Source organism: Protopterus annectens, chromosome 4.part0 (assembly GCF_019279795.1).
Source record: "Protopterus annectens isolate FY-2018-M chromosome 4.part0, PAN1.0, whole genome shotgun sequence".
Taxonomy (NCBI): domain Eukaryota; kingdom Metazoa; phylum Chordata; order Ceratodontiformes; family Protopteridae; genus Protopterus; species Protopterus annectens.
In genome coordinates, this window is record NC_056733.1 from 966501793 (window position 1) to 966528419 (window position 26627).

Genomic DNA, 26627 nt, shown 5'->3' on the forward strand with positions numbered 1-26627 from the left:
TGTGAACCATTTTTCCCTCATCCATTGCTTTGCTTACCTTCTCAAATATGTCCACCAGGTTGTAGGCATGCTCTGCACTTTACAAAGCAGTGTCTGGAAGTGTACTGCAACTTTATTGATCATTTCTATGATAATTCTTTTCATGTATTTACATATCAGACTAGTGAGACTTCTTGGTCTCTGGTTTCCAGGGTCTGTAGATGGCCCACCTTTGTGCAGTGGGATGACTGTTGTCTTTCTCCATTCATGAAGGATGAAGCCTGTTTGGTGGCTATAGTGAAATAGTAATTCCAGAGAACCTGATAGGTCATGTTTCATGCTATTTAGAAGGCATCCTAGGATATTGTCTGAGCCCATTGATACAGTGTTCTTGGTCTTAAAGAGAGCATTAAGGATCTGTTCTCATAGTGATAGTAGGGGTACTTATATTTGATGATATTTTCTGAGGGAAGGTTGAGGGGAAGAGAGGAGTAAAGTTGGGGCTGTGAACCAGGTCTCCATGACTGCACAAGTATGTAAGCCTTCCAAGGTGAAGACTGCTTCCAGTGAATGCAGTTTCATGTTAAGACACCTAGCATTTAGGAGCATAACCTATAGGTTGTGTTTATATGGAATTTTCACATCTGGAATTTTGTCCTTGAGACAACACCTAAAAAGGGCACTATGAGGGTGGCAAGAGCCTTGGCTAGTAACTGAAAACCAAGGGGTGACACATGACAACCATCTCTGGCAAAGCAACAAGTCTATCGATCTTGTCATCCCAGGTTGACAGACAGTAAATCCCCTTAGAATGAACCCAGAAGCTATGCCAGTTATTGAGGTCAATTATTTTCTGTTTTTATTGAGGCATCATCCTAGGTGAGGGTAAAATGTAGCTTAAGGCTAGGGACACACCTGCCTGAGACACATAGTCTGATAGTTCAGTCATGTCTCTCTTCATACAGTCCAGAGAGGTATGTCTGAAGTCATTCACACCAACATGCACTATGACAGAATCATAACAGTACCTGTTGTTGAGAGACTTGAGTGCGTGTGTGATATGGCTTATCCTGGCACCTGACAGACAGCAGACCATGACCTTTTCCTTATACAGCCTGGTGAGAGGGACATCAGTGTGTCTCACAATAGAATCACCTATAACTAATTTTTTTTTTTAGTGTTTTGCCTTAAGGGCTTGACAGGTGAGACACTGGTGCAAGAACTATTAAGTGTGTTGGGTTCTGCAGTGGGCACATTATGTGTTTTGTGCTTGTGTTTGTGTTTGTGAGGTCTCTGGTGTATAGGTATGTTTCTGCTAATGACCTCTGCATATGTAGGTATGTGTGATGATGTTTTTTGTGGAGTAGGAGCTGAGGTGTGCATGCTGGCAACCTGCTCATTGTCGTATGTACTGACTGGTGTGTGAGAGAGCATGGATTCAAAGTTCTTAATATAGTTGCATCACTAACACATTGTGTTTGTGTGGACTAGGAGTAGAGGGCTGGGGATGCTGTCCACATCTCTTCAACAGACACTGCTAATGCCATTAACAATAGATTATTGCTTATGTATACGTCACAACAGGCCATGGTTAGGCAGTGGTCTGACAGATGCTTAAATGTCAGATGTTGTTACCTTTATGGTGTCATTCTATGATGAAACAGTACCTGACAGCGTGGGATAATGTGGTGGATTGAGTACTCTGCTTTCCCAGGCATATGGCACTTGCCTGAACCATGATCCTGTTATTAGGCAAGTCGCAATAGCACACTTACAAGCGTGACAATGTATGACTCCAGCAAAGTAAGGGTCATGCTACTACAGTCTTGGGGTTCACAGTCTCAAACACACTCTCTATAGGCACTCTTTGTTGTTTCATTACTCTAGTTGCATGCTTACTGAATTACTTAACTGTAAACTGCTTTTTCATACTGAGAGCTGTATTTTCTGTTTGTGAGTGCTCTATCCATGCTTTTCTGTGCATTTTTGATTTTTTGAGGTTTCTGTGTTCTAGTCAGGTATCATATGACTGATTTGCTTTCAGTTAAAAGCATTCTCTAGAGTCTCCTTGCTCCTTTATCTCTTTAAAACTTCCATTTAGCGGGTACAGCTAGTAGCTGTAATAGTTTCTCACCTCCCCTCCCTATTGCTGTCTTGCTGTTATACTTGGTGGCTTTGCAATTGCCCACCCATACTGTATATTTGATCTGGGACACTCCTCCCAATCTAGTGTCATTACTTCATTCTACCTAACAGAGAGAGAACATTTGTGAAGGCCAACCCACTTAGATTTTTAACCTTGAATTAATTTCTGTTCCAGCTTTCTCCTTTTCCACTTTACTAAAAAAAAAATTCTAAGCTTGTTTTCCCCTCTTTCCTGTAACGAGTCTAGTCCAGATACAGATTTGCTGTATCCAGGACTGTTTGTAAGCTCCTGAGCCCCCAAGCCTTTCTGTGCTGGAGGGAAGCTTTCTAGCTTATCAGTGGGACTGGTAAGCACTAGGTAGCCTATCTACCACATAAGGAGTGGTTTCTGGGCCCAGAAATTCTAGTTATTGGCCATTTGGGCAGTTTTTCCATCTCTCTCAACTTTTTGATTTAAAAGCCTGCATTTGCACTTGTATCCCCCCTTTCCTGTAACTAGTCTAGTCCAGATACAGATTTGCTGTATCCAGGACTGTTTATAAGCTCCTGAGCCCCCCAAGCTTTTCTGTGTTGGAGGGAAGCCTTTTAGCTTATCAGTGGGAGTGGTAAGCACTAGGTAGCCTATCTACCACAAGAGGAGTGGTTTCTTTGAGTGGATGGGAAACAGAAAATTCACCCCAGGGATAACACCAGTGGCTCTACTCGACAGAGGCACTGGGAACTAAGGTCAGTGGCACTATGCTAGGGTAATCCTATGGCTAGGTTTGTAAAGGCCCCAGGGCCATTAGCCTAGTAGACAACTATGAACACACCTATGTCTGTGCATGCACAGAAAACTTGTTCAACTTTGCAGTAAGTACTTTGACCTTGCAAGGTTACAATCAGTGTCAAACAACCAGACAGCCAATGGATATTGTGTGAAATAATGTAGGACTACTGTTTTGTGATCTGGGAACCTGAATGTGCAGTATGGCATACCTAGTATATGCTGGAGGGACAGGAACATCTCCCAAAGGTGGCCACTCCTTTGCAGAAAGCCTCACATCCATGTCACATAGATCACCTCTGTTACACTATTGAAAGGCAGGCTGCAAGATTTGCTGTGGAACTGTTATCTAACATGGATCACTAATGCTGTGGACCTTGCTAGAACAACCTTGGACATCTGTGTCACCTGACATTGAACATTATATTTTGATGCAGCAGCTGTGCTCCCAATCACCATCCGGTCAGTACCCTAGTCACATCATAGGAACCTTGGACATCTATGTCACCTGACATTGCACATTATATTGTGATGATGCAGCTATGCTCCTAATCACTATCAGGTCAGTATCCTAGTCACATCATAGGAACCCTGGACATCTATGTCACCTGACTTTGCACATTATATTGTGATGCTACAGCTGAGCTCCTAATCACCATCAGGTCAGTACCCTAGATACATCATAGGAACCTTGGACATCTATGTCACCTGACATTGCACATTATATTGTGATGCTGCAGCTATGCTCCTAATCACCATCAGGTCAGTATCCTAGTCACATCATAGGAACCCTGGACATCTATGTCACCTGACATTACACATTATATTGTGATGCTACAGCTGAGCTCCTAATCACCATCAGGTCAGTACCCTAGATACATCATAGGAACCTTGGACACCTATGTCACCTGACATTGAACATTATATTATGATGCTGCAGCTATGCTCCTAATCACCAGCAGGTCAGTATCCTAGTCACATCATAGGAACCTTGGACATCTATGACATCTGACAATGAACATCATATTGTGATGGGACAGCTGTGCTCCTAATCACCATCAGGTCACTACCCTAGTCACATCATAGGAATCTTGAACATCTATGTCACCTGACATTGCACATTATATTGTGATGCTGCAGCTGTGCTCCTAATCACCATCAGATCAGTATACTAGTCACATCATATGAACCTTGGACATCTATGTCAACTGACATTGCACATTATATTGTGATGCAGCAGGTATGCTCCTACTCACCATCAGGTCAGTATCCTAGTCACATCATAGGAACCTTGGACATCTATGTCACCTGACATTGCACATTATATTGTGATGCAGCAGCTGTGCTCCTAATCACCATCAGGTCAGTACCCTAGTCACATCACAGGAACCTTGGACACCTATGTCACCTGACATTGCACATTATATTGTGATGCAGCAGCTGTGCTCCTAATCACCATCAGGTCAGTACCCTAGTCACATCACAGGAACCTTGGGCACCTATGTCACCAGACATTGAACAGCATATTGTGATGCAGCAGCTGTGCTCCTAATCACCATCAAGTCAGTATCCTAGTCACTTCATAGGAACCTTGGACACCTATGTCTCCTGACATTGCACATTATGTTGTGATGCAGCAGCTATGCTCCTAATCACCATCAGGTCAGTATCCTAGTCACACCATAGGAACTTTGGACACGTATGTCACCTGACATTGCACATTATGTTGTGATGCAGCAGCTATGCTCCTAATCACCATCAGGTCAGTACCCTAGTCACATCATAGGAACCTTGGACACCTGTGTCACCTGACATTCAACATTATATTGTGATGCGACAGCTGTGCTCCTAATCACCATCAGGTCAGTATCCTAGTCACATCATAGGAACCTTGGACATCTATGTCACCTGACATTGAACATTAAATTGTGATGGTACAGCTGTGCCCCTAATCACCATCAGGTCAGTATCCTATATCAGGAACCTTGGACACCTATATCACCTGACATTGCACATTATATTGTGATGCTACAGCTGAGCTCCTAATCACCATCAGGTCAGTATCCTAGTCACATCATAGGAACCTTGGACATCTATGTCACCTGACATTGAACATTATATTGTGATGGTACAGCTGTGCCCCTAATCACCATCAGGTCAGTATCCTAATCACCATCAGGTCAGTATCCTAGTCACATCAGAGGAACTTGGACATCTATGTCACCTGACATTCAGCATTATATTGTGATGCTACAGCTGTGCTCCTAATCACCATCAGGTCAGTACCCTAGTCACATCCTACGAACCTCAGAACCCAAGGCATAATACATGCAAAACTGACCTGATTGGTCTGTTTGTTATTTAAGGCATCTACCTGGAAAAGGATACAACAAGCCTACAGGCTCTTGCATCATCTGGGACAAGTACAAGCATGTGGATCACCAAACAGGCTGTGGCCTGCTTCTTATCTTGGGGTGGTGCTGATGTTGTGCTTCTGGTAAGAGGAAAAGAAATGGATCATTGTATCCTAGCAGAGTGTGGCCATGGTGAGACCAACAGTAGTAGTAGCCAGGGAGTAGCCATTCACATAATTCCTCTCTTTGCAGCATTCTTCACAAGGTAATTCTTTGCTTCAGTAAGTACTGCTTGATTTGTTTCTAACTTTAGAATAACTGCCTAAATACTTCATCCTTAACTTTTCAGGGTGTATGTATCAGTTTCCCCTCCAGTGTTCTGCAATGCTCTGTACAATCTCAAATACCTTGAGTAACATTCTTCCTGGGAAATCATGATGGAATTTACTCCAATAGTGAGTTGCACACAGGACAACTAGCCTGCAGTGACAAACATTGTCCCCATAGTTGCAAACCAGATACTCCTCACATTGATTGATATTCTGAATACAACTGTTTAATCGATAAAAAAGGGCCTGTTGCCATGGATATAAACCTTCCCACTGTGACTATTACCACATTGGTGGATATGGGCATCCTGAGGCAGTGTAGAAATTCCATCATGTTTACCGACAACCAGGTCATTCTCAAACAAACTGATATAGTACATGACAGATGTATGTACACAATGTCACTGGAGGCAAAGCTCTCACGTGACAGTACTCCTAATGTCAATAAGGTAGTCAGTACTACACACACTGCAACCATCACACACAGTTCAAAGCAGATATATGCTGAGGCACTGAAATGTAACCTTTGTAAATCACAAACATCTCACAGACAAAGTGCAGATAACAAATACCTTCAGCAGCCCCAAATGCAGAATGTAAAAACAACACCCACATCAACACATAGAGCTACATCTCATGAAGACTCAACCTATAAGCCCATAAGGCAAGCCAACACACAATCCAACATTCTAGTCATTGCAGACTCCATTGTGAAACACACTGATGTCCCTCTCACCAAGTTGAGTAAGGAGAAAGGCACGGTCAGTTGCTTATCAGGGGCTAGGATCCTCTACATTATGCACACACTCATGTCATTGGACCACAAGTAACACAAACTCAGCATTTCAGAGATGCAGCTATATTAACACCAGTGAATGCATGCTCTCTCGCACACCAGTCAGTCCAAATGGCAATGAGTAGGTTGTCACCATGCACACCTCACCGCCCACTTCACCTAAACCCACATCACACATACCCACATATGGGGGATCCCCTCACCAGAAACATACATAAACACTAGAGACCTCTCAAACACAAACATAAGCATGCTAAACATAATACATCCACTGTGGAATACAGCACACATAATAGTTCTCGCACCAGTGTTTCACCTGTCAAGCCTTTAAGGCAAAACACTAAAAAAAAAACATATTAGTCATAGGCAATTCCATTTTGAGACACACAGATATCTCTCTCACCAGGCTGGATAAGAAGAAGGTCACAGTCAGCTGTCTGTCAGGTGCCAGGACACAGATGTCCCTCTCACCAGGCTGGATAAGGAGAAGGTCACGGTCAGCTGTCTGTCATGTGTCAGGACACAGATGTCCCTCTCACCAGGCTGGATAAGGAGAAGGTCATGGTCAGCTGTCTTTCAAGTGCCAGGATCTGCCATATCACACATGCACTCACGTATCCCAAAAACAGGTACATTTATGACTCTGTCATAGTGCATGTTTGTGTGAATTACTTGAGACATACCTCTCTGGACTATATAAAGAGAGACATGACTAATCTCTTGGACTATGTATCTCAGGCAGGTATGTCCCTAGCCTTAAGCAGCATTTCACCTTCACCTAGGATGCTGCCTCAATACAAACAGAAAATGATTTACCTTAGTTTCTGGTGTCATTCTAAGAGGATACAGTATCTGTCAGCCTGGAACGACATGATCGACAGACCTCGATGCTTTGCCAGAGATGGTCTTTATCTGTCACCCCTGAGATTTTGGCTACTAGCCAAGGCTCTTGCCACCCCAATAGTGCCCTTTTTAGGCGGTGTCTCAAGGACAAAATTCCAGATGTGAAAACTCCATCTCAAAACAACCTCAAGGTTATGCTGCTAAATGCTAGGTCTCTTAACATGAAACTGCACTCACTGAAAGCAGTCCTCACCTTGGAAGACTTACACACTTGTGCAGTCATGGAGACTTGGTTCACAGCTGTGGAGAGCACACCAACCATATCAGGCTACACCTCCTTCCACAAGTTCAGACCACAGATTGAAGGTGTGAAAACTAAAGAGGTGGTGTATCGATATGCATTACAGATAATACACCTTTAGATTGGTTAGACAGTAGGATCACCTGGAGATACTTCAGGTTCAATTAACTGTTGGTAGGACACCTGTTCACATCATTGCCAGCTACAGGATCCCATTTGTGAATCAGGACACCCACTCTGCCTATTTGGATCTACTTGAGTCTATCAAGATACACCCAAACACCCTGGCTTTGGGTGACTTTAACTACCCCTCCATTGATGGGGTAAATTAGTCATGCTGTAACTCTATTGCCCAAATATTCCTTGACTTCATTAACTCTAATGCCCTGGACCTGCTGGTTGACACCCCAACAAGAGGTGTCAACATCCTGGATCTGGTGCTTACCAATATGGGGGGGCACTCTATCACCCCCACTATGTATTCTTCCCTAGTGAGATCTGACCACAAATCAATCTCATTCAAAGTAATTATCACACCACTCCCCCTCTCAACAGCAAAGAAAGTAAAACATTTCTCCAAAGCACATCATTACCTCTTACGGGATGGTATAAATAGCTGTACCCCCCTCCCCAATGAAACTGGCAACTGTGCTGAGCTCTACACCAGTGCTTTATACAAACACCTGTTTAACTGCATTGACTCAACAGTACCTGATAGGACCAAAACAAGTTCTGCAAGGAAGAGCAAAACTGCCTGGTGGACAACTGCCATTAACAGGCTTTACAATAATAAGACAAAATTGCTGTCTAAGAGTAAGAGGGAGTGAGCCCTAAACTGGAAACACTCCTTCCCTCAGCTTAAACAAGCTAATAAGACTTCTTGTGAGGTCCTCAAAGGCAAACTATGAATTCAAATTAGATTCCTCAACTAATGACAACCATAAGGCATTCCTTAGTTACATATGTTATCTAAAAGGACATGCCCAGATTTGTGCCGAACTGCTAGTTAATACAGTAACATGGTAGTTAGCATTCCAAAGACATGCATCTGGAGCATTTCTCCCCGGGCCTCCGCTGAAAACAGGCTCTATGGAACCTAGTCGGACATTCCCGGTCAACAAATGTTAAATAAATAAAATAAAATAAATCCTAGATGGGCTCCAACATGTATTAGCAACACCACTGGGTGCTCTTTTCAATCATAGTCTATGCACAGGCTTCATACCAGCCAAACGGTAAACAGTTTTCGTTATTCCCTGCACAAAGGCGGTGTGTCCACTGACCCCAGGAAGTATAGACCTATTAGCCTGACTAGCCTTATCTGCAAGGCTGTGGAGCAAATCAACATGGACCTTATCAACAAAGATATAGGTAATCTCCAAACACTTGACCCTACTCAGTTTGGATTTGTCAAAGGGAGATCATGCCTGATAAACCTGGTGGACCTCTATGAGACAGTCACCAAGGCCCTGGATGAGGGGAAATTTTTATTTTTTATTTTATTTATTTAACATTTGTTGACCAAGAAAGTCCGACTAGATTCCACAGATCCTGTTTTCAGTGGAGGCCCGGGGAGAAATGCTCCAGAAGCATGTTTTTAGAAAAACATGGGAAATCTGTGCATACAGCCTTCCTGGACTTACCAAGGTGTTTGACACTATCCCCCACTCAGGCATCACTGACAAACTCACCCAACTAGGCATCAACACATTATATCATTAGATGGGTCACTAACTGGCTCACTGATAGACCTCATATAGTCCTACAGACCTGTAACCAGTGGTGTTTCACAGGGCTCAGTCCTGGGACCTCTACTGTTTGGAATCTATTTCTCTTAAATACAAGCGAAAACTAAAGGTCTGTAGCTGACAAAGTTAGCTGATGACTGTAAACTAGGAGCAGCCATAGAATCCCCAAATGATGTCCATATCCCACAGGAGGGTCTTACACAAACAAATGATTGGTGCCAAAGTCATAGCCTTAAACTCAATGCAAAAAATGTATTATCATTCCTTTCATTAAAAGTGAAGGTCCTGCAGAATTGCTTTATCTTATGGCTCTGTTTAGTTGGCTTCCTTTTACAACCAGTTCTGCACACAGCTTTGTGCTGCCTTTGAGGTTTTGGACATAGCTAACAAAAGCCTTGTGGTTTTCCTTTGTCTGGGTGGCTATCTTTACCTCAAATTTGACTTTAGTAAACTAAATGTTCCCTCTTAATTGCTTATTTAGATTGATGAGGGTGTTTTTATCATGCTGGGCGTAGCACTGCCCAGTCTTGGCTATGACTTTTTTCTTTTGATGTACAGCCTGTTTATATTTGGATTTCACAAAGATGGTTTGTTTTGGTGTTATTTCTGGCCTTTTTCTACAGAGTTTCTGTGAACAATTCTGCATGGACAGCTGTGTTCTCAAGGTTTGGTGAACCTTGAAATTTTGACCAGTTATCACTTAGTAGTAGGGAGTTTGCCTTAGAATAGTTTCTAAATGTTACAGAGTTAGACAGGGTCACAGAATTAATTTTTATCGTGAAGGAGACAGCTTTGTGGTCTGACCTTGCCAGAGTACACTACTTGGGGTGGGGGTGTTACAGCATTCTCCCCACTTTGTGAGTACCAGATCAAGTATGCATGTGCCCCATGTACCCCTTCTGGCTGGATGGACTAGCTGGTCTAGGGTGTTTGTGTTTATAACGTCCAGGAATCTCTGAGCCTGTATGTTTGGGGTCATGTCATTATTCCAGTTTATACTGGGGTAGTTGGTCACCTATTAATATGGTATTGGTTTGAATTGTGAAGGCCCCCAGTAAGTCCAAGTACAAGTTAGTTTTTTTTTTTGGATCACAGAGGGTGGCCTATACCTCGCAAGGATATGATATGGAATTTTGCGTATGGAATTGTTAACAACAAACTAGAATTGCTGACTTCTTTTCCCTCGTATAATATTACTAAACATGTTTAGCACTGATGAAAGAATGGATATAACTTAACCAGTGACAATGGAAAGTGAATGAGAAGGAGTATGTAGAATATTTGACTTTGGTTAGCGCAATTATTTTTTAACCCACAACTTTTTACTCAGTAAAGAGTGAAAATGCATACATTGTTTAATATAATGTTCCTAAAATGCCATCATATAATTGTCAAGAGTTTCATAATTGACATTTTCAATTATATATCTCTTCTACTTGTTTGTAAATAAAAGTCTAGCTTTTATTTAACTCAACATGAATAACATCACAGATATAAGTTTGCTTCATTAAACACACATTTTTGTGGTTTCTAGTAATATATTGAATTTGTCCCTTATTTGGGGCTTATCGGTGTTTATTTATACCATATAAATGGAATCTAAGTTAGCTCCCAAAATGACTTGTTGATTTTGCTCTCTTTCTTTGCTTTGAAAACAAGACATCCATTTACTAGCACATCCATCCCCAGATGTCCTCCTCATTGTTCTACAAAGTCGTCTAACATCAGAATAATATCTTTCTTGGATGTCAACTCTATATTTTTACCATCTTCTAGTAACAGCTGTTTTAGCTACTAGAAACAAAGGAGCAGCAGTGTTTTAATATGTGGAGTGGCACCGATTTGCTAAGGGCAACTTAACAAAAATATTTTCTTAGTTAGTTCTGAGAGGCCATCAAAAAGTACTTACAGTATCTCCTGAATACCCTGTTTTACACTCACTGACTGCGGACATGCCCAGACGATGTGCACGTATTATAAAAAGTACTTACAGTATCTCCTGAATACCCTGCTTTAAACCCACTGACTGTGGACATGCCCAGACGATGTGCACGTATTATAAAAAGTACTTACAGTATCTCCTGAATACCCTGATTTAAACCCACTGACTGTGGACATGCCCAGAAGATGTGCACGTATTATAAAAAGTACTTACAGTATCTGCTGAATACCCTGTTTTACACCCACTGACTACAGACAAGCCCAGACAATGTGTACGTATTATAAAAAGTACTTACAGTATCTCCTGAATACCCTGTTTTAAACCCACTGACTGTGGACATGCCCAGACGATGTGCACGTATTATAAAAAGTACTTACAGTATCTCCTGAATACCCTGTTTTAAACCCACTGACTGCGGACATGCCCAGACGATGTCCACGTATTATAAAAAGTACTTACAGTATCTGCTGAATACCCTGTTTTACACCCACTGACTGCGGACATGCCCAGACGATGTGCACGTATTATAAAAAGTACTTACAGTATCTGCTGAATACCCTGTTTTACACCCACTGACTGTGGACATGCCCAGATGATGTGTACGTATTATAAAAAGTACTTACAGTATCTCCTGAATACCCTGTTTTACACCCACTGACTGCGGACATGCCCAGACGATGTGCACGTATTATAAAAAGTACTTACAGTATCTCCTGAATACCCTGTTTTACACCCACTGACTGCGGACATGCCCAGACGATGTGCACGTATTATAAAAAGTACTTACAGTATCTCCTGAATACCCTGTTTTACACCCACTGACTGCGGACATGCCCAGACGATGTGTACGTATTATAAAAAGTACTTACAGTATCTCCTGAATACCCTGTTTTACACCCACTGACTGCGGACATGCCCAGACGATGTGCATGTATTATAAAAAGTACTTACAGTATCTGCTGAATAACCTGTTTTACACCCACTGACTGTGGACATGCCCAGATGATGTGTACGTATTATAAAAAGTACTTACAGTATCTCCTGAATACCCTGTTTTACACCCACTGACTGCGGACATGCCCAGACGATACGCACGTATTATAAAAAGTACTTACAATATCTCCTGAATATCCTGTTTTACACCCACTCACTGCAGACATGCCCAGACGATGTGCACGCATTATAAAAAGTACTTACAGTATCTCCTGAATACCCTGTTTTGCACCCACTGACTGCGGACATGCCCAGACGATGTGCACGTATTATAAAAAGCACTTACAGTATCTGCTGAATACCGTGTTTTACACCCACTGACTGCGGACATGCCCAGATGATGTACACGTATTTTAAAAAGTACTTACAGTATCTACTGAATACCCTGTTTTACACCCACTGACTGCGGACATGCCCAGACGATGTGTACATATTATAAAAAGTACTTATAGTATCTCCCGAATACCCTGTTTTACACCCACTGACTGTGGACATGCCCAGACGATGTGCACGTATTATAAAAAGTACTTACAGTATCTCCTGAATACCCTGTTTTACACCCACTGACTGCGGACATGCCCAGACGATGTGCATGTATTATAAAAAGTACTTACAGTATCTCCTGAATACCCTGTTTTACACCCACTGACTGCGGACATGCCCAGACGATGTGCACGTATTATAAAAAGTACTTACAGTATCTCCTGAATACCCTGTTTTACACCCACTGACTGTGGACATGCCCAGACGATGTGTACGTATTATAAAAAGTACTTACAGTATCTCCTGAATACCCTGTTTTACACCCACTGACTGCGGACATGCCCAGACGATGTGCACGTATTATAAAAAGTACTTACAGTATCTCCTGAATACCCTGTTTTACACCCACTGACTGCGGACATGCCCAGACGATGTGCACGTATTATAAAAAGTACTTACAGTATCTCCTGAATACCCTGTTTTACACCCACTGACTGCGGACATGCCCAGACGATGTGCAAGTATTATAAAAAGTACTTACAGTATCTCCTGAATACCCTGTTTTACACCCACTGACTGCGGACATGCCCAGATGATGTGTATGTATTATAAAAAGTACTTACAGTATCTCCTGAATACCCTGTTTTACACCCACTGACTGTGGACATGCCCAGACGATGTGCACGTATTATAAAAAGTACTTACAGTATCTCCTGAATACCCTGTTTTACACCCACTGACTGCGGACATGCCCAGACGATGTGCACGTATTATAAAAAGTACTTACGGTATCTCCTGAATACCATGTTTTACACCCACTGACTGCGGACATGCCCAGATGATGTGCATGTATTATAAAAAGTACTTACAGTATCTCCTGAATACCGTGTTTTATACCCACTGACTGTGGACATGCCCAGACGATGTGCACGTATTATCTCCTTCCTGAAGATGTGCACATGTTATCTCCTTCCTGAAGATGTGCACGTGTTATCTCCTTCCTGAAGATGTGCACGTGTTATCTCCTTCCTGAAGATGTGCACGTATTATCTCCTTCCTGAAGATGTGCACGTGTTATCTCCTTCCTGAAGATGTGCACGTGTTATCTCCTTCCTGAAGATGTGCACGTGTTATCTCCTTCCTGTAGATGTGCACATGTTATCTCCTTCCTGAAGATGTGCACGTGTTATCTCCTTCCTGAAGATGTGCACGTGTTATCTCTTTCCTGAAGATGTGCACGTGTTATCTCCTTCCTGAAGATGTGCACGTATTATCTCCTTCCTGAAGATGTGCACGTATTATCTCCTTCCTGAAGATGTGCACGTGTTATCTCCTTCCTGAAGATGTGCACGTATTATCTCCTTCCTGAAGATGTGCACATATTATCTCCTTCCTGAAGATGTGCACGTGTTATCTTTTTTCCTGAAGATGTGCATGTATTATCTCCTTCCTGAAGATGTGCACGTGTTATCTCCTTCCTGAAGATGTGCACGTGTTATCTCCTTCCTGAAGATGTGCACGTATTATCTCATTCCTGCCATTTTGTATTTCCAGCATTCACTTGTGGCAGTAGGAAACACAAAATGGATTCTACTTGGAGTGTAAAATATTTATGCAAGCATTCCCTTGTAAAGATGTAGAATTTCCTGGATTTTAGTGACGTACATTGGAAATATGCAAATTAGGACCCAATCTTCCAAAGGGATCTCTACTCCAAGACTGGATCTGAATATACAAACCATGCATCACAGCATCTTTGCAGATCTCTTAAAATCCCGGAAAATATAAGTTTCTTCCTCAAATTCAGATTCAGTTTAATTCTTGCTATATCCCGTGTGAGTATTTCCATTCCATTCTTTAGCAGATCCCAGTACCTAAGGGTTGTGTTCTTTTTGCTAGCTTACTTTTATTTATTTATTTATTTATTCACCATTCTGCTTCTCAGTTCTATTGGCTGTCTAATTTCCATAGGACTTAGTTATGCTCATTGTGACTCACTGTATCTATTCAACATCCCTTTTCACTATCTTCCATAACTTCAAGGGGGCTATATCTATCCGTAGGGGATGTTTCTGCTTTACCCAGAAATTAAGCCCTAGCATTTCCATTTTAAAGTATAGCTTTCACATTGCACAAATGTAGACCTCCTTTATGTGGCCCTGTAGTATATGTGTAGATGTAGAGAGTCTAACTCACCCATAACTATTGGTAGCACTCTTTTATCAGAAAATGCCCTTATGTGAAATTATTTTTTGCGACAGAATGCCTTTTTTTAAACTTAACTGAAAGTAATAGACTTCAGAATGAAATTAATGAACATATTTTGTGAGGAGACAGATCCCTCTCCAAATCAAAGATGTTTTGATTTCATAAAATTCTTTCATAGCTGTGGAAAAGGACTGGTGACACTACCACCACATGTGAAACTGAGCTGTATCCACTGCCACTAAATGTGACATCAAAATAGAAAGAAAACACCTACTGATGACAAGATGGTTGGCACCAAATGGTTTTGAATCCTACCACTGCCAGTCAAGGATGAAATAACAGCAAGAAAGTGCACACAAGTCTGTTTCAATTACAAAGTACAACCTTGTTATAAAATGATGAAGAGAATATTCACTGTGATCCCTGGTATGGGCTTATAACATCAACACTCTGCTTGGACCACATACAAGTTATTTAAGACCTGAACCTTTGGCCATATATGCACACAGACTCTTACCTCACTGCTCTAACTATGAATAATGCCTTCCTGTGCCCCTTCTTCTATGGCCACTCCCTTTCACATAAAATGTTATTACACACATGTAGACATATACATGTGTACACACACACACACACACACACACACACACACACACACACACACACACACACACACACACACACACACACACACACACACACACAGTTCCCAGAGAAGCATATTTGAACTACTTCTTACTGTAATTGGTACACCTTGTTTGTTGTAGCATAGACTAGATCCAGGCCTGCTGAATCTAGCTTTGTTTGTATGCTTGTTGTTTGTTTGCTTGTTATTTCCCTGAAAAGCTAATTCCACCTAAAACACGGCTTTTCAGCACTTCTGTGGATCCCTTGTGATATCTGCATTGCTTACTGTACTTATTTCCTTGTTTCACTTGAAAGAAAGTTACTGTTTGTCGTTTTTGCATATAAGTTACCTGTAACACATTGCATTTAAGTTACCTGGCACTTGCTCACTAAAGCAATTATATAAGTCAGCACTAAAAAATTAAAAGCACTACACCCTCACAAACTCCCCTTGAGTACCTTGTTCCCCATTGGCCCTTTCTTTCAATTATAAAGGAATTCCCAATACTATTCTAGCATGTCCAAAGGTCAGTTGTCAATCTCCTCTCCGGTCCAGCTGGTGAATCTGGGAATCTTGAGGCAATGTTACAACTGCCTCATGTACACAGACAACCCTCTCCTCCTCCCAACAAATTCCAACACATGTGAGAGATGCAACCATATAGCTAAACTGGAGGCTAAGCTCTCTCAACTCAGTACTGACGTAACCAGTCAGGAGGAGAAGGAAACCACACTCACTACAATTCCAGTCTCACATAGACCTACCATGACAGCAAACCAAAACATACTCAGAGGCTCTAAATAAAAATCTGCCTAAGCAGCAGAGACCTCCAAAGCAGACACCCAAGCAACCACTACCCCAAAACAAAACACGTGCAACACATAGCTCACAAAGCCAGTGTGCCGAACAGTCACAGCCCTTAAGGCTAAACAACACACCTGATACACTTGTAATAGATGTCTATCTCGTCAGGCACACTGACGTCCTGCTCACCAGGCTGAACAAGGAGAAGGTCATGGTGAGCTGCCTGTCGGGCGCTAGGATCCGCCACATAACACAAGCACTCAGGTCACTCCAAGGCAAGTACAAATATGACTCAGTCATTGTCCATGCTGGTGTGAATGACCTGAGATGTACCTCCCTGGACTACATGAAAAGAGACATAGAGGAGCTCTCTGAGCATGTAGCCCAGGCCGGTATGACCCTGAACTTGAGTAGCATCTTACCCTCACCAAGAATGATGCCACAATATGAAGACAAGATGATCAATTTCAACAATTGGCTTAAGTATTGGTGTCATTCAAAGGGGATCCAATGCCTGTCAGCCTGGGATGACATGCTCGACAAGCCACGATGCTTCGCTAGGGACGGCTTGCACCTGTCACCCCTGGGCTTTCGGATATTGGCAAAGGCTCTTCCTACCTCCATAGTGCCTTTTTTTAGGCAAGGCTCAAAAGACAAACCCACCTCCATAGGTATCACAAGGGATAAGAAACTAAAAGTAATGCTACTCAATGCCAGAAGTCTAAACCTCAAAATGCACACTCAAACTCTCCTTAGCATGGGGAACATCGATATCTGTGCAGTAACAGAAACCTGGTTCAAGGCTCCCGAGAGTACCCCAGCACTACCAGGTTATACCTCATACCATGCTTTTTGGCCCCAAAACCTGGACCGAACCACAAAAGGAGGGGGGAGTATCAATATTCGTCAAAGATACCCACACCTCCAGGTTGGTGGCACAGCACGAAGCATCAGAGACTATCCATGTGCAACTAACAGTGGGTAAAACTGCCTTCCAGTTTATAGCCTGCTACAGACCACCCTCCCAAATGCAGGAACCCCACTCGGCCTTCCTGAGAACACTGGAAAATATGAAGGTCTCTCCAAACACCATTATATTGGGTGACTTCAACTACCCAAACATAGACTGGGAGCATTACTCTAGCTCCAACACCCTAGCTCAAAGGCTCCTAGAATTTATAAACTCAAATGCTATGGAACAACTTGTTACCACTCCCACAAGAGGGGAAAACATACTGGACCTGATCATCACCAACATGGGGACTCTATGCTCCAGACCAGAAGTGTAACCCTCACTGGTAAGATCAGACCATAAACTAATCTCACTGGATATTCACATCCTGACCCCACCCCTTGCCCAGAAAACCACAGTGAAAAACTTATCTAAAGCAAATTTCACACTCCTCAAAACCGAGGTGAAATCCTTCAAAGCTCCCGGGCCTGTGGAAAATACGGCCCAGACTGCAGAATCCTTTATAAACACATTCTATGAACACCTTCAGGAATGCATGGATCATGCAATCCCAAATAAAACCAAGACCCAATCCTCCAAAGGCAGACGTCCTGTCTGGTGGACCCCAGCCATAAACAAACTATACAATAGAAGGAGGAAGCTACTACATGATAGAGCAAAATCCCAAAAAGGGAAGGCATCTCTGATCAGTATTAGCAAAAAACTACGGGCACTCATAAAATCATCTAAGGCCAGCTTTGAGAGAAAAATTGCACAGGACACTAAGGATAATCACAAGGTTTTCTTTAGTTATGTTAGGAACCTGGGTGGGAATTCCCAGATATGTTCAGAATTAGTCCAAAATGACAAAAAATACACCGAACCCACAGACCTTGCCAACATCCTAGCTGACAGGTTCAGCACAAACTTCTCCTCCCCTCCCCATCAAAAGGGCAAATATCTAGCCCAGCAGAGTGCTGCCCCCCTGACATCTCAGATGCTCAGGTAAGAGCCGCCCTCTCCAAAGCAAAAAACACAGCATCAATGGGACCAGACGGTGTCCCGGGCTGCATCCTACATGAACTCCAAGAAGAGCTAAACCCAAACATAAAACTACTGTTCAATCTCAGCCTTACTACAGGATATGTACCCAAAGAGTGGCGTACAGCAACAGTGGCCCCCCTCCACAAAGGTGGTGCCTCAATGGATCCTAGAAACTATCGCCCCATAAGCCTGACTAGCTTGGTCTGCAAAGCTATGGAAAGGATCATCATGGACCTCATAAATAAAGATATTGGGGACCTACAGACACTGGATCCTACGCAATTCAGCTTTGTTAAGGGCAGATCCTGCCTCTTAAACCTGGTTGATTTCTTTGAAACAGTCACCAAGGCCATTGACGAGGGGAAGGTGGTCCACACAGCCTACCTGGACCTCGCAAAAGCCTTCGATACAAAACCCCACTTGGGCATTACAGATAAGCTCACCAGCTTAAATATAAACCCCTATGTCACTAGATGGGTTGCAAACTGGCTCAAGGACAGAACACACATGGTTAGAATTGCTGGAGCCATGTCAGACTCCAAACCAGTTACAAGTGGCATCCCACAAGGCTCAGTCCTGGGACCTCTCTTGTTTGGTATATATTTCTCGGAGGTACAGGCCAACAGGGAAGGACTGTGGCTGACCAAGTTCGCAGATGACTGCAAACTGGGTGCCATAATCGACTCTCCATCCGACACAAGCATCCTCCAAAAGGGCCTCATAGAAACAGACAACTGGTGCCAGAGCCATGGCCTCAAGCTAAACACCAAAAAGTGTATAGTCATCCCCTTTGGCAAAAACAAAGTGCCCACAAATTACCACATAGGTGGCAATCCATTAAGTACAGAAGAAGTAATTAGTGACCTGGTGATCCAAGTTGATAGCAATCTCTCATTTGACAACCACGTGGCCAAAGTGGTTAGAAAAACATTTTATATAGCCCACCTAATCATGAAGGGATTCACATCTAGATCAGGGGAGGTCATCGTGCCTCTTTACTCATCCCTCATCAGGCCCATAATTGAGTACAATGCCCCTTTTGGGATGTACCTTACCAGACACCTGCAGCAACTGGAAAGACCCCAAAAGTACCTCACCAAGAGGATCAAAGGGCTCAAACAGATGCCATATGCTGCCCAGTTAAAGAAACTCCAGCTCTACTCAGTGGCATACCACCTGCTCAGAGGCGATCTGTGCCTGACGTATAAAACAATGTCCAACCCAGAATTAATGGTCATGCTGCACCTCAGACAATCCAAATCCCATCGAGCCACACGCTCAAGAGACTTGAACCTCAGCACTGAAATAAATAGGACATGCTGGAGGGACAGATTCATAATCCAGAGGCTCCCTTCACTTTGGAATAAAATCCCAGTCCAGGTTAGGCAGAGTCCCTCATTGACTCTCTTCAAGAGGAATCTTGATGAGTGGATGGGAAATCGTAGGTTTACCCCAGGTATTACTTCTGTGTCACTGTTAGACAGAGGCACAGTATACTATCCTCGAAAAAGGGCATAGCAAAATTAATTTAAAATGGGTGGTGAAAGCCAAACACACTCTGGCTAGGCTTATAAATGCCCTAGGGCAGATAGCCTAGTATGAACCTATGAACCTATGTCTAGCAGAAGCACTAGGTAACCTATCTACCACATAAGGAGTGGTTCTGGCCCAGAAATTGTAATTATTGGCCGTTTGGGCAGTTTTTCCATCTCTCTGAACTTTTTGATTTAAAAGCCCGCATTTGCACTTGTTTTCCCCCTTTCCTGTAACTCGTTTAGTCCAGATACAGATTCTTAGTTTTAGCACTTGAATTTGCTTATTTGTGATCAGCACTTGCTCAGTACTTGTAAGCACTAAATAACCTACTAATTACTACAGCACTCAACCTTCCTCATTACCTAGACGAAAACAGATTTGGTACTTACTTTCCTCACTTGCTTACAGAAAAACAGCTCTTGTACTCACTTTCCTCACTTATCTAGAGGAAAATAGTTTTTTATTCAGGCATGTCCAAGGGTCAGCTCCCAGTGCTCTCTCCTGTCTATCTGATGAATCTGAGCATCTTGGGGCAATGTAGAAATTGCCTCATGTATACGGACAACCCTCTCCTCTTACCACCCAACACTACAACCTGTGAGAGATGCACTTATCTAGACAAACTGGAGGTAAAGCTCTCTCCAATCAAGACTGAACTTGACAGTCAAGAGGAGAAGGTAAACACTTGCACCACACCACACTCATCATATAGTCTCACTAAATCTCCACCACAAAATCCACACATAGAAACACAAAAACATTCATGGAGGCTCTCAATAATAATCTGCTCAAGCAACAGAGACCTCCAAAGCAGAAATGCAAGCAACCTCCACCCCCCAACACAAACCAAATGACACATAGCCTGCAGACTCAGTGTGCCACTCAACCACAGCCAATAAGGCAAAACAACGTACCCAACACACTAGTCATAGGTGGCTCTTTAGTCAGGCACACTGGTGTCCCACTCACCAGGCTAAACAAGGAGAAGGTTACTGTCAGCTGCATGTCAGGTGCCAGGATCCACCACATACCCCATGCACTCAGGTCACTCCACAACAAGTACAAATATGACTCTGTCATTGTCCATGTTGGTGTGAACGACCTGAGATGTACCTCCCTGGACTACATGAAAAGAGACATGGAAGAGCTCTCCGATCTTGTAGCTGAGGCAGGTATGACCCTAGCCCTGAGTAGCATTCTGCCATAACCCAGAATGATGCCACAGTACAAGGACAAAATTATTGACTTCAACAATTGGCTAAGCTTCTGGTACCATTCTAAAGGGATCCAGTATCTGTCTGCCTGGGATGACATGGTCGACAGACCACGATGCTTTGCCACAGATGGCCTGCACCTGTCACCCCTGGGATTCCGGATACTGGCTAAGGTTCTTGCCGCCCCTATAGTGCCTTTTTTAGGCAAGGTTCAAATGACAAATTCACCACCATAACAGGAACAGGCAAGCAAAAACTGAGGGTGATGCTACTCAAAGCTAGAAGTCTAAATCTCAAAATGCACTCACTCGAGGCACTCCTTAAAATGGAGAACATCGATATCTGTGCAGTGACTGAGACCTGGTTCAAGGCTCCAGAGAGCACCCCTGTACTACCAGACTATAACTTACACCACACTTTTTGGCCATGTAACCTGGACCGGAACACCAAAGGCGGAGGTGTGTCCATATTCATTAAGGATATCCACACCTCCAGTCTAGTTGCTCAGCCTAATGCAGCCGAGGTTATCCAAGTGCAACTAACTCTGGACAAAACTGCAATCCAAGTTGTAGCTTGCTACAGATCAACCACCATGCCCCAGGATTCCCACTCCTCTTTTCTTGATGTACTGGAAACTATTAGGGTTCAACCAAACACCCTAATAATGGGTGATTTCAACTACCCCACCATTAACTGGGAAAACTACTCATGTCCCAACTTCTTTGCTCAACACTTTCTGGAATTCATAAACTCCAATGCCCTGAATCAACTTATCCACACCCCCACCTGGGGCAACAATATTCTAGGTTCATAGGTTCATAGGTTCATACTAGGCTATCTGCCCTGGGGCAATTATAAGCCTAGCCCGATTCTGTATGGCTTATGCCACCCCTTGATTTGAGCATACTGTGCCCTTTTTAAGGTTTAGTTTACTGTGCCTCTGTCTAATAGTGACACGGGAGTAATCCCTGGGACAAACCTATGATCCCCCATCCACTTATCGAGATTCTTCTTGAAGAGATTCAGTGAGGTGCTCTGCCTCACATGAACTTTTATGTAATAGTTGCATAAAACAGTTATTCTGTGTCTAAAATACCTAAATGTTATAAGAAACAGAATATCCCACTTTGGCCATTTGAAAAGGTGGTAACCCTACATGAACTGGAATTCTATTCCAGAGTGAAGGGAGCCTCTAGGTTATGAACCTGTCCCTCGAGCAAGTTCTATTTATTTCTGTGCTGAGGTTCAAGTCCCTCGAGCGTGTGGCTCTAAGGGATTTAGATTTACTGAGGTGGAGCATGTCCATTAATTCTGGATTTGACACAGCTTTGTATGTCAGGCATAGATTGCCTCGAAGAAGGCGGTATGCAACTGAGTAGAGCTGGAGTTTTTTTAACCGAGCAGCATATGGCATCTGTTTGAGACCCTTGATCCTCTTGGTGAGATACTTTTGGGGTCTTTCTAATTGCTTCAGGTGTCAGGTAAGGTACATCCCAAAAGGGGCATTGTATTCTATGATGGGCCTGATGAGGGATGAATAAAGGGGCACGATTACCTCTCTTGATCTAGATGTGAAACCCTTCGTGATGAGGTGGGCTATGTAGAAGGTCTTTCTAACCACTTTGGCAATGTGGTTTTCAAAGGAGAGATTGCTATCAACTTGGGTCCCCAGGTCCCTAATAACCTTCTCTGTACTTAATGGGTTTCCGCCTATGTGATAATTTGTGGGCACATTGTTTTTGCCAAAGGGTATGACTATACATTTTTGGCATTTAGCTTTAAACCATGGCACTGGCACCAGTTATGTGTCCCTGTGAGACCTTTTTGAAGGATGTTTGTGTCAGCTGGAGAGTTGATTATGGCACCCAGTTTGCAGTCATCTGCGAACTTGGTGAGCCATAGTCCTCCCATGTTTGCCTGTACCTCGGAAAAGTATATACCGAACAAGAGTGGTCCCAGGACAGAACCCTGTGGGACACCACTTGTGACCGGTTTCGAGTCTGACATGGCTCCAGCAACTCTCACTCTGTGGGTTCTGTCTTTGAGCCAGTTTGCGACCCATCTTGTGACATAGGGGTTTATATTTAAGCTGGATAGCTTATCTATGATGCCCGAGTGGGGTACTGTGTCAAATGCCTTTGCAAGGTCCAGATAGGCTGTGTGGACTACCTTCCCTTCATCTATGGCCTTGGTGACTGTTTCAAAGAAGTCAACCAGTTTCAAAAGGCAGGATCTGCCCTTGACAAAAACGAACTGGGTAGGATCTAGTGTCTGTAGGTCCCCAATGTCTTTGTTTATGAGCTCCATGATGATCCTCTCCATAGCCTTGCAGACTAAGCAAGACTAGTCAGGCTTATGGGGTGATAGTTTCCAGGGTCCGTAGAGGCTCCACCTTTGTGGAGTGGGACCACTGTTGCTGTACGCCATTCTCTGGGCACATATCCTGTAGTGAGGCTGAGATTGTATAGCTGTTTTATTTGAGGGATTAGTTCCTCTTGGAGTTCATGTAGGACGCAACCTGGGACGCCATCTGGTCCCATGGAAGCAGTGTTTTTTGCTTTGGAGAGGGAAGCCTTCACCTGAGCATCTGAGATGTTTGGGAGGCAGCCCTCTGCTGGGATAGATACTTGCTCTTTTGGGGGAGGGTGGAGAAGTTTGCACTGAACCTGTCTGCCAGGATATTGGCGATGTCTGTGGGTTCAGTGTATTTTTGTTGTTTAGAATCAACTCAGAACAAGTCTGGGAGTTGCATCCCAGGTTTCTAACATAACTGAAAAAGCCTTATGATTGTCTTTGGTGTCCTGTGCAATTTTTCTCTAAGCTGGCCTTGGAGGATTTTATGAGGGATCATAATTTTTGCTAGTACTGATCAGAGATGCCTTCCTATTAGGGATTTTGCTCTATCATGTAGTATCTTCCTCCTTCTGTTGTACAGTTTATTTATGGCAGGGGTCCACCAGACTGGACGCCTGCCTTTGGATGATTGGGTCTTGGTTTTGTTTGGGATAGCATGATCCATGCATTCCTGGAGATGTCCGTAGAATGCATTTATATAGGATTCTGCAGTTTGGGCCGTAGTTTCCACTGGCCCTGGGGCCTTGAAGGATGCCACTTCGGTTTTGAGAAGTGAGAAGTTCGCTTTTGAGAAGTTTTTCACTGTGGTTTTCTGGGCTGGGGGTGGGGTCGGGATGTGGACATCCAGTGAAATTAATTTATGGTCTGATCTTACCAATGAGGGATATACTTCTGGTGTGGAGCATAGAGTCCCCATGTTGGTAATGATCAGGTCTAGTATGTTGTCCCCCCTTGTGGGAGTGGTGACTAGTTGTTCCATAGCAATTGAGTTTATAATTTCTAGGAATCTTTGGGTTAAGGTGCTGGGGCTTGAGTAGTGATCCCAGTCAATGTTTGGGTAGTTGAAGTCGCCCAATATAATGGTGTTCGGAGAGATCTTCATGTTCTCCAATGTTTTCAGGAAAGCCGAGTGGGATTTCTGACTTTGAGAGGGTGGTCTGTAGGTTGCTATAAACTGAAAAGCAGTCTTGCCCACTGTTAGTTGCACATGGATGGTCTCCGATAATTCGTGCAATGCCACTAACCTGGAGGTGTGGATATCCTTGATAAATATGGAAACTCCCCCTCCTTTTGTGGTTCGGTCCGGGTTTTGGGGCAAAGCATGATATGAGGTATAGCCTGGTAGTGCTGGGGTGCTCTCTGGAGCCTTGAACCAGGTTTCTGTCACTGCACAGATATCGATGTTCTCCATACTGAGGAGAGCTTCGAGTGCATGCATCTTGAGGTTAAGACTTCTGGTGTTTAGCAGCATTACCCTTAGTTTCTTGTTCCTTGTGCTGTCTATGGGGGTGGGTTTGACTTTTCAGCCTTGCCTAAAAAAGGCACTATGGGGGTGGCAAGAGCCTTTGCCAATATCCGAAAGCCCAGTGGTGACAGGTGCAAGCCATCCCTAGTGAAGCAACGTGGCTTGTCGAGCATGTCATCCCAGGCTGACAGACACTGGATCCCCTTTGAATGACACCAAAATTTTAGCCAATTGTTAAAATCGATCATTCTGTCTTTGTACTGTGGTATCATTCTAGGTGAGGGTAAGATGCTGCTCAAGATCAGGGTCATACCAGCCTGGGCTACATGATCAGAGAGCTCCTCTATGTCTCTTTTCATGTAGTCCAGGGAGGTACGTCTCAGGTCATTCACATCAGCATGTACAATGACTGAGTCATATTTGTATTTGCTTTGGAGTGACCTGAGTGCTTGCGTTATGTGTCGGATCCTAGCACCCGACAGGCAGCTCACCGTGACCTTCTCTTTATTCAGCCTGGTGAGCGGGACGTCAGTGTGTCTGACAATAGAGTCACCTATAACAAGAGTATCAGGTGTGTTATTCAGCCTTAAGGGCTGTGGCTGCTTGGCACACTGACTTTGTGCCACACCTGAAGTCAACGTAGCATTGGTCCGATCCGACCATAAGCTAATTACCCTAGATATCCACATCCTGACCCCCCCCCCCTTTAAGGAAACCATGGTAAAAAATTCCTCCAAAGCCAGCTTCATGCTTCTTAAGACAGAAGTGGTGAACTTCATGACATCCATGCAGATGGACAATACAGTTATGACTACTGAATCCTACACAATTGCACTTTATAAGCACGTAAATGAGTGCATGGATCGTGCTATCCCAAACAGAACCAATATGCTATCCTCCAAAAAAAAGGAAGCCAATCTAGTGGTTCCCTGTCATAAACAAACTGTACAACAGAAGGAAGACATTGTTGCAAAAGAGAGTAAAATCCCATGAGTGGAGGAGCTCCCTGGTCAGCCTCAGTAAGAAGCTATGATCCCTGAAAAAATCCTCCAAAGCTAGTTATGAAAACAAAATCACCACTGATTCTAAAGACAACCACAAAGCATTCTATAGCTTCATAGGTTCATAGGTTCATACTAGGCTATCTGCCCTAGGGCATTTATAAGCCTAGCCAGAGTGTGTTTGGCTTTCGCCACCCATTTTAAATGAATTTTCCTATGCCCTTTTTCGAGGTTAGTATACTGTGCCTCTGTCTAACAGTGACACAGAAGTGATATCCGGGGTAAACCTACTATCTCCCATCCACTCATCAAGATTCCTCTTGAAGAGAGTCAATGAGGGACTCTGCCTAACCTGGACTGGGATTTTATTCCAGAGTGAAGGGAGCATCTGGGTTATGAATCTGTCCCTCCAGCATGTCCTATTTATTTCAGTGCTGAGGTTCAAGTCTCTCGAGCACGTAGTTCGATGGGATTTGGACTTTCTGAGGTGCAGCATGACCATTAATTCCGGGTTGGACATGGCTTTATATGTCAGGCACAGATCGCCTCTGAGCAGGCGGTATGCCACTGAGTAGAGCTGGAATTTCTTTAACCGGGCAGCATATGGCATCTGTTTGAGCCCTTTGATCCTCTTGGTGAGGTACTTTGGGGTCTTTCCAGTTGCTGCAGGTGTCTGGTAAGGTACATCCCAAAAGGGGCATTGTACTCAATTATGGGCCTGATGAGGGATGAGTAAAGAGG